This window comes from Nuphar pumila, chromosome 5, assembly GCF_984573655.1.
Source record: "Nuphar pumila chromosome 5, dmNupPumi1.hap1.1, whole genome shotgun sequence".
Taxonomy (NCBI): domain Eukaryota; kingdom Viridiplantae; phylum Streptophyta; class Magnoliopsida; order Nymphaeales; family Nymphaeaceae; genus Nuphar; species Nuphar pumila.
Window position 1 is genome coordinate 128037796 of NC_143253.1, and position 8448 is coordinate 128046243.

Consider the following 8448-nt stretch of genomic DNA (forward strand, 5'->3'; position numbering starts at 1 on the left):
GTATGGTGAAATTCCTTTGTGACTTGCGTTTTGGGTTATCTTCAATGTGGCAATATGTTGGAACGGTTTGTGTGGCACCCTATTTTGGTGGGCGCCTGCACTTAAAATGAGTTTTAAAAGATAAAAGAATTGTGAAACTTCTTTCATGTTTTTTTATGTGGTTTTCTTGTTCCTCTCCTTTTCCCTCACCCTGAAGCACTGCAAGGTGACTGTATCGTAGTGACTAGCCTACCCAGTGTCAGGGGTGGTTAGTATTTCACAAAAGGTGAGACTTTCCATAACCCCTTTAGCTTTTGCCGTCTTGTTTGTTTATGTGTAAGCCTACATGGACAAGTTTGAATACTTTGTTTTTTTTGTCTTTTTATTATTTAGCAATTGGGTGTAATGGGTTTAGGAATTAGAGCTTAGCTCCAAAAGCTAGCTAAGTCTAATATAAATAATCCTTATGGATTAGGTTTTGGGGATTATATCTTAATGAGAAATTGAATTTCTCTCTCTTAGCCATCATTCTCTCTCCTTTTCATCTTCTTTTTTCTTCTTCCTCTACTTCTCAAATTCTCTGCAATTTAGTTAGAGGATGCCCAATTGTGAGCTTGGATGTGGTTCTTCCTAAGCCTCTCCAATTGGCTAGCTCATCGTTGTGGTTCCCCAGTCTCCGCAATTTTCAGCCATCCTCTATTGAAGCCGATGACATCCCAATTGTGGTTCAATTGAGCACGAAGGGCAAGAGCACCCACTCACTTCAAACTCTCCATTGACGCCCAACTCATTGGCCGTAGGGATGGCAGTGGACCAGGGGAAAGTGGGGCCCGCCCCATTTGGACCGGGGATGAAGGGTATGAAACGGGGATGGAGGCGGGGACGAAGGTTAAAATCCATCCCCGTTCCGGAATGGAGGCAGGGATGGACTTACACTTTTCCCCGCCCCGCCTCGTCCCCGCCACGATCTCCGCCTAGCCCCGCCCCGCCCCATCCTCAGTCCTTCTAAAGGATGGCAATAGACTATGGGGAAACGGGGCCCCGCCCCGCCTCATCCCCGTTTGAACCGGGGATGGAGGACATGAAACGGGGATGAAGGCAGGGGTAGAGGTTAAAATCCATCCCCGTGCGGGGATGGAGGTTCCAATCTTGAGACGGGGCGGGGGTGGAGACCCTGTCCCCCGCTCCAGTCCATTGCCATCCCTAATTGGCCCAGTAAACAGCACCAACTACGGTAATAGTCAAGTCCCTCTTTACTTCCAATTCCTCTCATGTGGCTATTTCCATTCATTCTTGTTGTGCTTCTTCAATTTCACTCTTTGAGCTTTAATAAGTCGAGCTCGTTCCCTGCAAATTGGGTCACACCAGCTAAGTGTGTTCAACACATAAGAGTGCACAAGCACAAGAGAGACAACAACACAAGCCACTATGGCCAATACAAAGCCACAAAGGGCAATATTCAAACACTAAGACACAAGAGGAGAGTGTGAGAACACCACAATGAAATAAATAAAATTTTATTAATAAAGTTCAAGAAGAGCCATCTAACGGGCAAGATGCCCATTTAAATAGAGAGAAGAGAGCAAGCAATGAGCTCCCAACGGCTAGATATCAAAATAAAAAAATGCGCCAAAAGGACAAAAAGATACAAAATACAAAATGCAAAAAAATAAACACACAAAAGACAAACCTAAATACATTCCAATATATATATATATATATATATATATATATATATATATATATATATATATATATATATATATATAAGGTTCATATATACATATTGAGTATTTATACACATACAAATACATGTATATATACAAAAATATATAAAAGATAAATACATATTTTAACACTCCTTTCAAACTTACTCAGCGTGATGATTTTTTTCAAAAATTCTTCTTAAACATAATAGCAATACATCTCAATATATTTGGTGCGCTTATGAAATAGACGATTGTTTGCTATGTATATATATGATATTTTTGTTGTCATAGCATAACTTCAAAGGCTCTTTCAAGTGAATTCCCATATCTTCAAGAAGTCTTTGAAGCCAAACAACTTCAAGAGTAGTGGTAGCTATGGCACTGTATTAAGCTTTTTTGGATGACAATGATACCGTTTGTTGTTGTTTTTCATTTTCACGAGATTAAGAAGCCTCCTAAAAAAACAAAAAAAAAAACTAGTAGTTGAGTGTTAGATATTAGAATCTTAGCCCAATTATAGTCTGTGTAAGCAATTAAATCAAGAAAAGAGATTGAGGAAAAGACTAATCTCTTAGTAGTTGAGTATTTGATATTCCTTTCTTTTTTAATGAATTTTAACCTAAACTGAGAAATTTGAAACTCAATATGTTCTTGAATCAACAAGAGCTATTTCAATTTCTATGATACGAAAGAAATTTATTATATTGTTATTCCCCTTGCTTTTTATTTACTAGAATGGAAAAATAGTAGGTCTATTCCCTAAGTCCTCAAAAGACAAGCTTTGTTTAAATAAATGCTTGAGCAAAAAAAAAATAGAGCTATAACTATAACTTAGCTATATAAATTATTGCACAAAACTTATTTTTATATTCCAACTTCATTCATTCTATTAGACATCTCAACAACGATTTCTACAACCAAACAAAGGGAGCGAGGTTTTTTTGTTTTTAACTTATTTATCCTCTTTCCCAATTTCATCACGTATCCCGAGAGACAGGACATGCCAGCACTCTAATTTTCACAAAATTTTGATCTCACCTCATCTCCTTATTCGATAAATGGCCATTCCTATACAATAATCACAATGTAGTGAGTATAGTTTAGTGGTAAAAGTGTGATTCGCTCTATTACCAATTGAAATGGTTAAGTGTTCTTTTGGTTTGATATATTCATATTTCGATCAAAAACTTTATTTCTTACAGGGGTTTAATCTTTTCTTATCAATGCCATATTGGGGAAGAATATACATTTTCATGATTTGCATCCAAAAACTGGGATTATGGAACCGTGAAGCATAATTTTTTTTAGTTTTTCAATTTAGTTAAAAGATCCATGGATGAAGATACAAAAATGTATTTCCAATCGTAACTAGATCTTTGATTTTTGTAAAGGGGAAATTGAAGCCAAATAGCTATTAAACAACAACGGTTTACTGGGGCCATCAACATATATATTGTTTCAGCAAGGTAGAAATAAGATTTTTTTTTCTTAAGAATTCATGGGAACGAACTAACTATAATAGAAGGATTTTTATAATACTCCCCCCCTCTTCTAAGGGGATCATCTAGAAAGCTTGGATTAGATACAATCAGACATAAAAACTGACATAGGTGTTATGGATTGAATTTTTCTTATTCTGATTTGCTTTGCTATGATTTTCTTATTTTCTTTCCATACTAATATCATACATTGCAAATATTTTAGTTTAGGTCATTTTTACACACTAAATCTGAGAATCTATCCATATTCTATAAAGAAGCATAATGAAACCAAAGTCTCATGTTTGGTTTTGAATTAGAGACATTAAAATTGATGAATCAATGTTGAATATAACGCCTAGCCTGATGAATCAATGTTGACTATAACCCCTAGCCTTCCAAGTTAATGATACGGGTTCGATTCCTGTGAATCATAATACATCCATCATTGATTTGAATATGCATTTTTATTCTCTAAGACACATACAATCTGACTGTTTTTGCTTTCTCCAAACATGGAATGAAAAGGAAGAATAAGAAAGAAGAGAATGAGAAGCGTACATTGTCTAATGGATAGGACAAAGGTGTTCTAAACCTTTGGTATAGGTTCAAATTCTATTGGACACAATTTTTTTACATCTATTTTGTTTGGATTGCTATTTCAAGAAACATATTTGGAATTATTTGAATTAAAGCCATTTCTTATATCAACAATTTCTGTTGAACTAAGAGACTACCAAATGACCAATTTCTTTATGTTTGTTCCTAAAGTAGAAATAGTTCGATATGCTCTTGAATAGTCTCCTTCAAAATAGCTTATGCTTGCTCAGTGAATACCTTGGTAGAAGATATGATTTTTTGAAACCAAGGCTTATTCGTTCTTAAATAAGTAGACAACTGAACAAAAAAATTTCATACCTGTCCAATTTTTAATTGATCAAGATATCATTCGTATATGTATAAATAGTAGCTATACGTTTGTCCACCACGAGAGGGGATGATTGGGATTGTTTGGGCAACTCCCGTAGTCGTTGACTTCTTGCCAATTGATTCCAAGTAGCTTTATCTAGGTTGGAAGCAAACTGTCTGCCAATTGAGCCAATTTAAAATTTGATTTGCCAGCTACTTGTTTCATGGCTTTAATTTGAGTTGTGGATCCTACTATGGAGATTGAAACACCCACATTAATAGCTGGATGAATTCCAGCTTTGAATAAATCTGCGAATAAGATAAGAAGTCTGTAATGAAAATTGCATTAGTGGGAATATAAGCTGAAATGTCCCCAGATTGGAGGACCAGAGGCCACTGTGTCATTGTCATTCTTATGATGTACTTCAACAATACTAGATATGCGATGGGATGTAGAAAACCATTCATAGCATCCCGCTTCCAAGTTTTCCATTGTCTTTCCGAAACTCGAACTCCAGATTTTGCTTTTGGATTTTCTGTAAGACACCATAAAGCCCCTTTCAAGTTTCTGTTTGTAGAGGGTCTTTTTCAGTGCCAAACACTGGCTGCCTTTTTTTCTTTTTACAAGTGATGTTGATTCATATTTAGAGGCAGTTAATTGAGGATTGATCATCTTCGAATATCAATAGCAATAAATTAATTCCAATGTATCCAGACCATGATTAATCAAAGTATAAGATATCTTTTTCAACAGTGGGGGTGCCATTGTGTTTTTTATGGATTTTTTGATCATCTGAAGAGAATGTTCTAACGTTTTTCAGTTGTAGGATTCTTCCAATATTTATTGTTTGTACCACAGGGTGGAGCTTGTCTGGTTTGTCATACAATAAAAAAATGGTATAAAAAGAACAGCACCTTTGAAGAGGCACAAAACATACTGTTGGCTAAATAGAAGTACAAGTGCTCCACCCCTAGAAGTCCTTTGTTAAGTGGTCATGTAATTGGTGCTCGTGAGCTGAACAGGGAGTGATTTGTGCTTGAGAATAGCTATGTGCTCAATGGGAAGATTAGGCCATAGAAAGGCATACTGCGATGGAATAAAATGCAACTCTTAAACAATAAATGACTTCCCTAAACCTTGCCCTAGCTTGGACGGATGCATCAAATTAGTCATGTGCACATCCAAAAATAAAATGTCTGAAACACAAGAATGATTAAATACACATCTTACATATCTTTTCCCTTCTTTTCGCAAATTCTTTCGATGCAAATACACTTGCTAACAATAGCTATGACCTATATAACTTGATAGATTCTAGTATTTTAAAGCCTATCGAATCTTTTAAGTCCATTCAGAAAGGTCTCTCTTCACAGGTACATTTTCTTCCAGATGCACTTTGATCACCGACATGATTGAGCTGCAGAGTTTATGATGTATGCTAATCACCGAGGGTCCAAAGCCCGTGTAAAATAAACTTGTGGTAGTGATCCTGGATCCAGTCACTGCTTTAGCCAAGCAAATGTTGCATGATTTTTCAGGGGAGTAGCTCCAATAACTGTACAATCGGGAAATTGCTTTATATGAATAAAATTGTCAATCAATCTGTATGGTCTGGCCGTGCTGCTTTATGACATGCACAAGGCGATTTGTATTTCTACACCCACCAACTTCTATCAGAGGAGATTGTATCACTGGGATTCCTTCTCCAAGAGATGATTGCATCACTGGGAATCCTTCTCTGTACTTTGATAGGCCCAGGCAGTGTCTTGCAACTTTGAATCATTATACTGGAAACTGATTCCAGATGTCATGAATGAGTAGAGAAATGTGTGCTAGTTTCACCAGTAATCCCGACAAGAACATGCACCATCCTTGAAATGGTGAAACCGGTTAGCATCTCTCAATACTACCTCTCGCTTGGTGATCCTGGAAATCAACTTGATTGCAGAATGGCAATCCCCACAAACCCTGAGGTTCTTCATGACACGAATTGGCAGGTCATGAGGCACCCTTAAGATCCCAAAAGCTACAGCCAGTTTCTCACTGTGATAACCCAAGCTATGCTCTTTCTGTTCATCATCCACATCATGGAGGACAAACCGCCCATCTGGACAGTACCCTGCCTCCCTCAACATCCCACTCAACTTCTCCAACAGCCCAACAATCATTGCATACTCAGGGCGTTGCTTTTCTCCTTCACCACCTGCAAATACGTAAACTCTCTTGTCAACTTCAATCCAACTACATCCAGGCATCTTATGTACATTCCTCTCCTTCATCACCTTCCTCAGTTCTTCAACATCTTTCCATCTTCCCTTGGCTGCGAGCATGTTAGACAGCAATACATATGGCCCTGCATTCTTGGGTTCAATTTCCATTAGCTTTCTAGCAGCTATTTCTGCCATTTCTAAGTTTGAATGTGTTCTACATCCCCCAAGCAAAGCACCCCACACTATCGCATCAGCCTCGACAGGCATCTCTTTAATGAGTTCCATTGCTCTATCTAAACATCCAGCCCTGCTGAGCATGTCGACCATGCATGCATAATGCTCCATCTTTGGCTCAATTCCATACTTATGTCTCATTGATTGAAACAACTGCCAACCTTCCGTGACCCTCCCTGTGTAGCTGCACGCAGACAGGACCCCCACAAGGGTGATATCATCTGGAAGCGTGTCCAATGCACACAATTCATTATAAACTTGCAGTGCTTCCTCCCCAAGACCATGCTGTGCATAACCAGTGATCATCGAATTCCACATAACAATGTCTCGATGATCCGCTCGGTAGAAGACTTGATGGGCCTTGTCAAGTTGTCCACACTTGATATACATGGTGATCAATGCAGATGCAATAATCACATCCAAGGCCATCAGAGACTTCAATATTGCAGCATGGACCTGTCTACCATGATCAAGTATGGCAAGACCAGCACACACGCTTAAGATGCTAACAAAGGTTGAGTGGTTTGGTCGGCTTCCTGATTCTAGCATTTTCCGAAACAGATCAACAGCCTCCAATTCAAATCCATTACGACTGCATCCCTTGATCATTGCACCCCACACAGCAGGTGTACGCTCCTCTACCTCTTCAAGCAATCTCCTAGCCATATCCACCATCCCGCATTGAGAATAGGCAGTAATCATACCCGCCCATGATGCATCGTCCTTCTCATCCATCTTACTAAACAAATTATGTGCCTCAAGGAGCTTCCTGTTCTGTGCATAACCCACGATCATGGCATTACAGGCGACAAGTGACTTATCCGGCATTCTCTTAAACAGTTCGGATGCTTCCTCTATCCGGCCACATTGTGTATAACCTGTCAGCATAGCCGTCCAAGAGACCTCGTTTCTCTGCGGCATGACCTCAAACAGCTTTCGAGCTAAATCAACCATGCCATTCTGACAATAACCAGAGATCATGCTCGTCCAGGACACCACATTGCGCTTTGGCATTTCGTCAAACAGTTCCCGAGCCTCCCTTAGCCTTCCATATTGACAATACCCACATAAAAGGTTGGTGCGAGCGACAACGTCCTTCTCAGGCATTTGATCAAACAGTTGGCGGGCACTATCGATCCGCCCATCCAGAATAAGGCCCCCCATTAAGACCGTCCACGAGACGACATTCCTCTCAGGCATCACCCGAAAGAGCATCTCCGCTTCACCAACCATGCCTTCTTGCACGTACCCCCTCATCATGGCGGTCCACGAAACTACATTCCGTTCGGGCATTTCATCGAACACTTTGCGGGCATCGCCGACTCGCCTGCTCATCACGTAACCAGCAATCATTCCGTTCCAAGAGGTGGTGTTCCTCTGAGGCATACTGTCGAAGAGGTGGAGGGCTTCTTCAACCTTCCCATTTTGAAAGTACCCACTGATCATGGCATTCCATGAAACCGTGCTTCTCTCATGCATTTCATCAAACACTTTGCGCGCACTCTCGATCTTGCCATGTCTAGCGTACCAAGAGAGCAAGGAGTTCCCCGCCGTGGGCTTAACGTAAACGATCCTCGACGATAATTGCATAGATGTACACCAAAGCACACGAATCAAAGAAGGAAAATATGTGAACTATAGGATCAAGCATGAGAACTATAGTGCTGCAATCTTGATGTAGTTGATAATTGATCCTTCCGTTTTAACCTCAGGTTCTAAACGGGTCGGACTCGGTCCTGATGTGGGTACTGAATAAATATGGATGAATGATTATAAATGGGTACGGGTTTGGATTTGATTAGGGTGAGCCTTATGGATCGTGACCTGGTTAGGTTTGCACTGTAATTGATTCAATTTTCTAAAGTAAATAAACTTGATGGATTAATTGCATTTTGATTATGTTTGGTTGGGTCACAAAATCTTGAAGC

The 8448-nt window shown here is 39.4% G+C and overlaps 1 pseudogene across 1 annotated transcript; it reads right to left on the bottom strand.

The window, feature by feature from the left end:
- Positions 1–5274: 5274 nt before the first annotated feature.
- LOC149838645 (pentatricopeptide repeat-containing protein At1g56690, mitochondrial pseudogene) lies at positions 5275–8110 on the bottom strand (annotated as a pseudogene). Its single transcript, XR_016432249.1, has 2 exons — positions 7282–8110; positions 5275–7188 (listed from the first exon to the last, which is right to left on the bottom strand). The product of XR_016432249.1 is annotated as a pentatricopeptide repeat-containing protein At1g56690, mitochondrial pseudogene (transcript).
- Between the last annotated feature and the right edge of the window lie 338 nt (positions 8111–8448).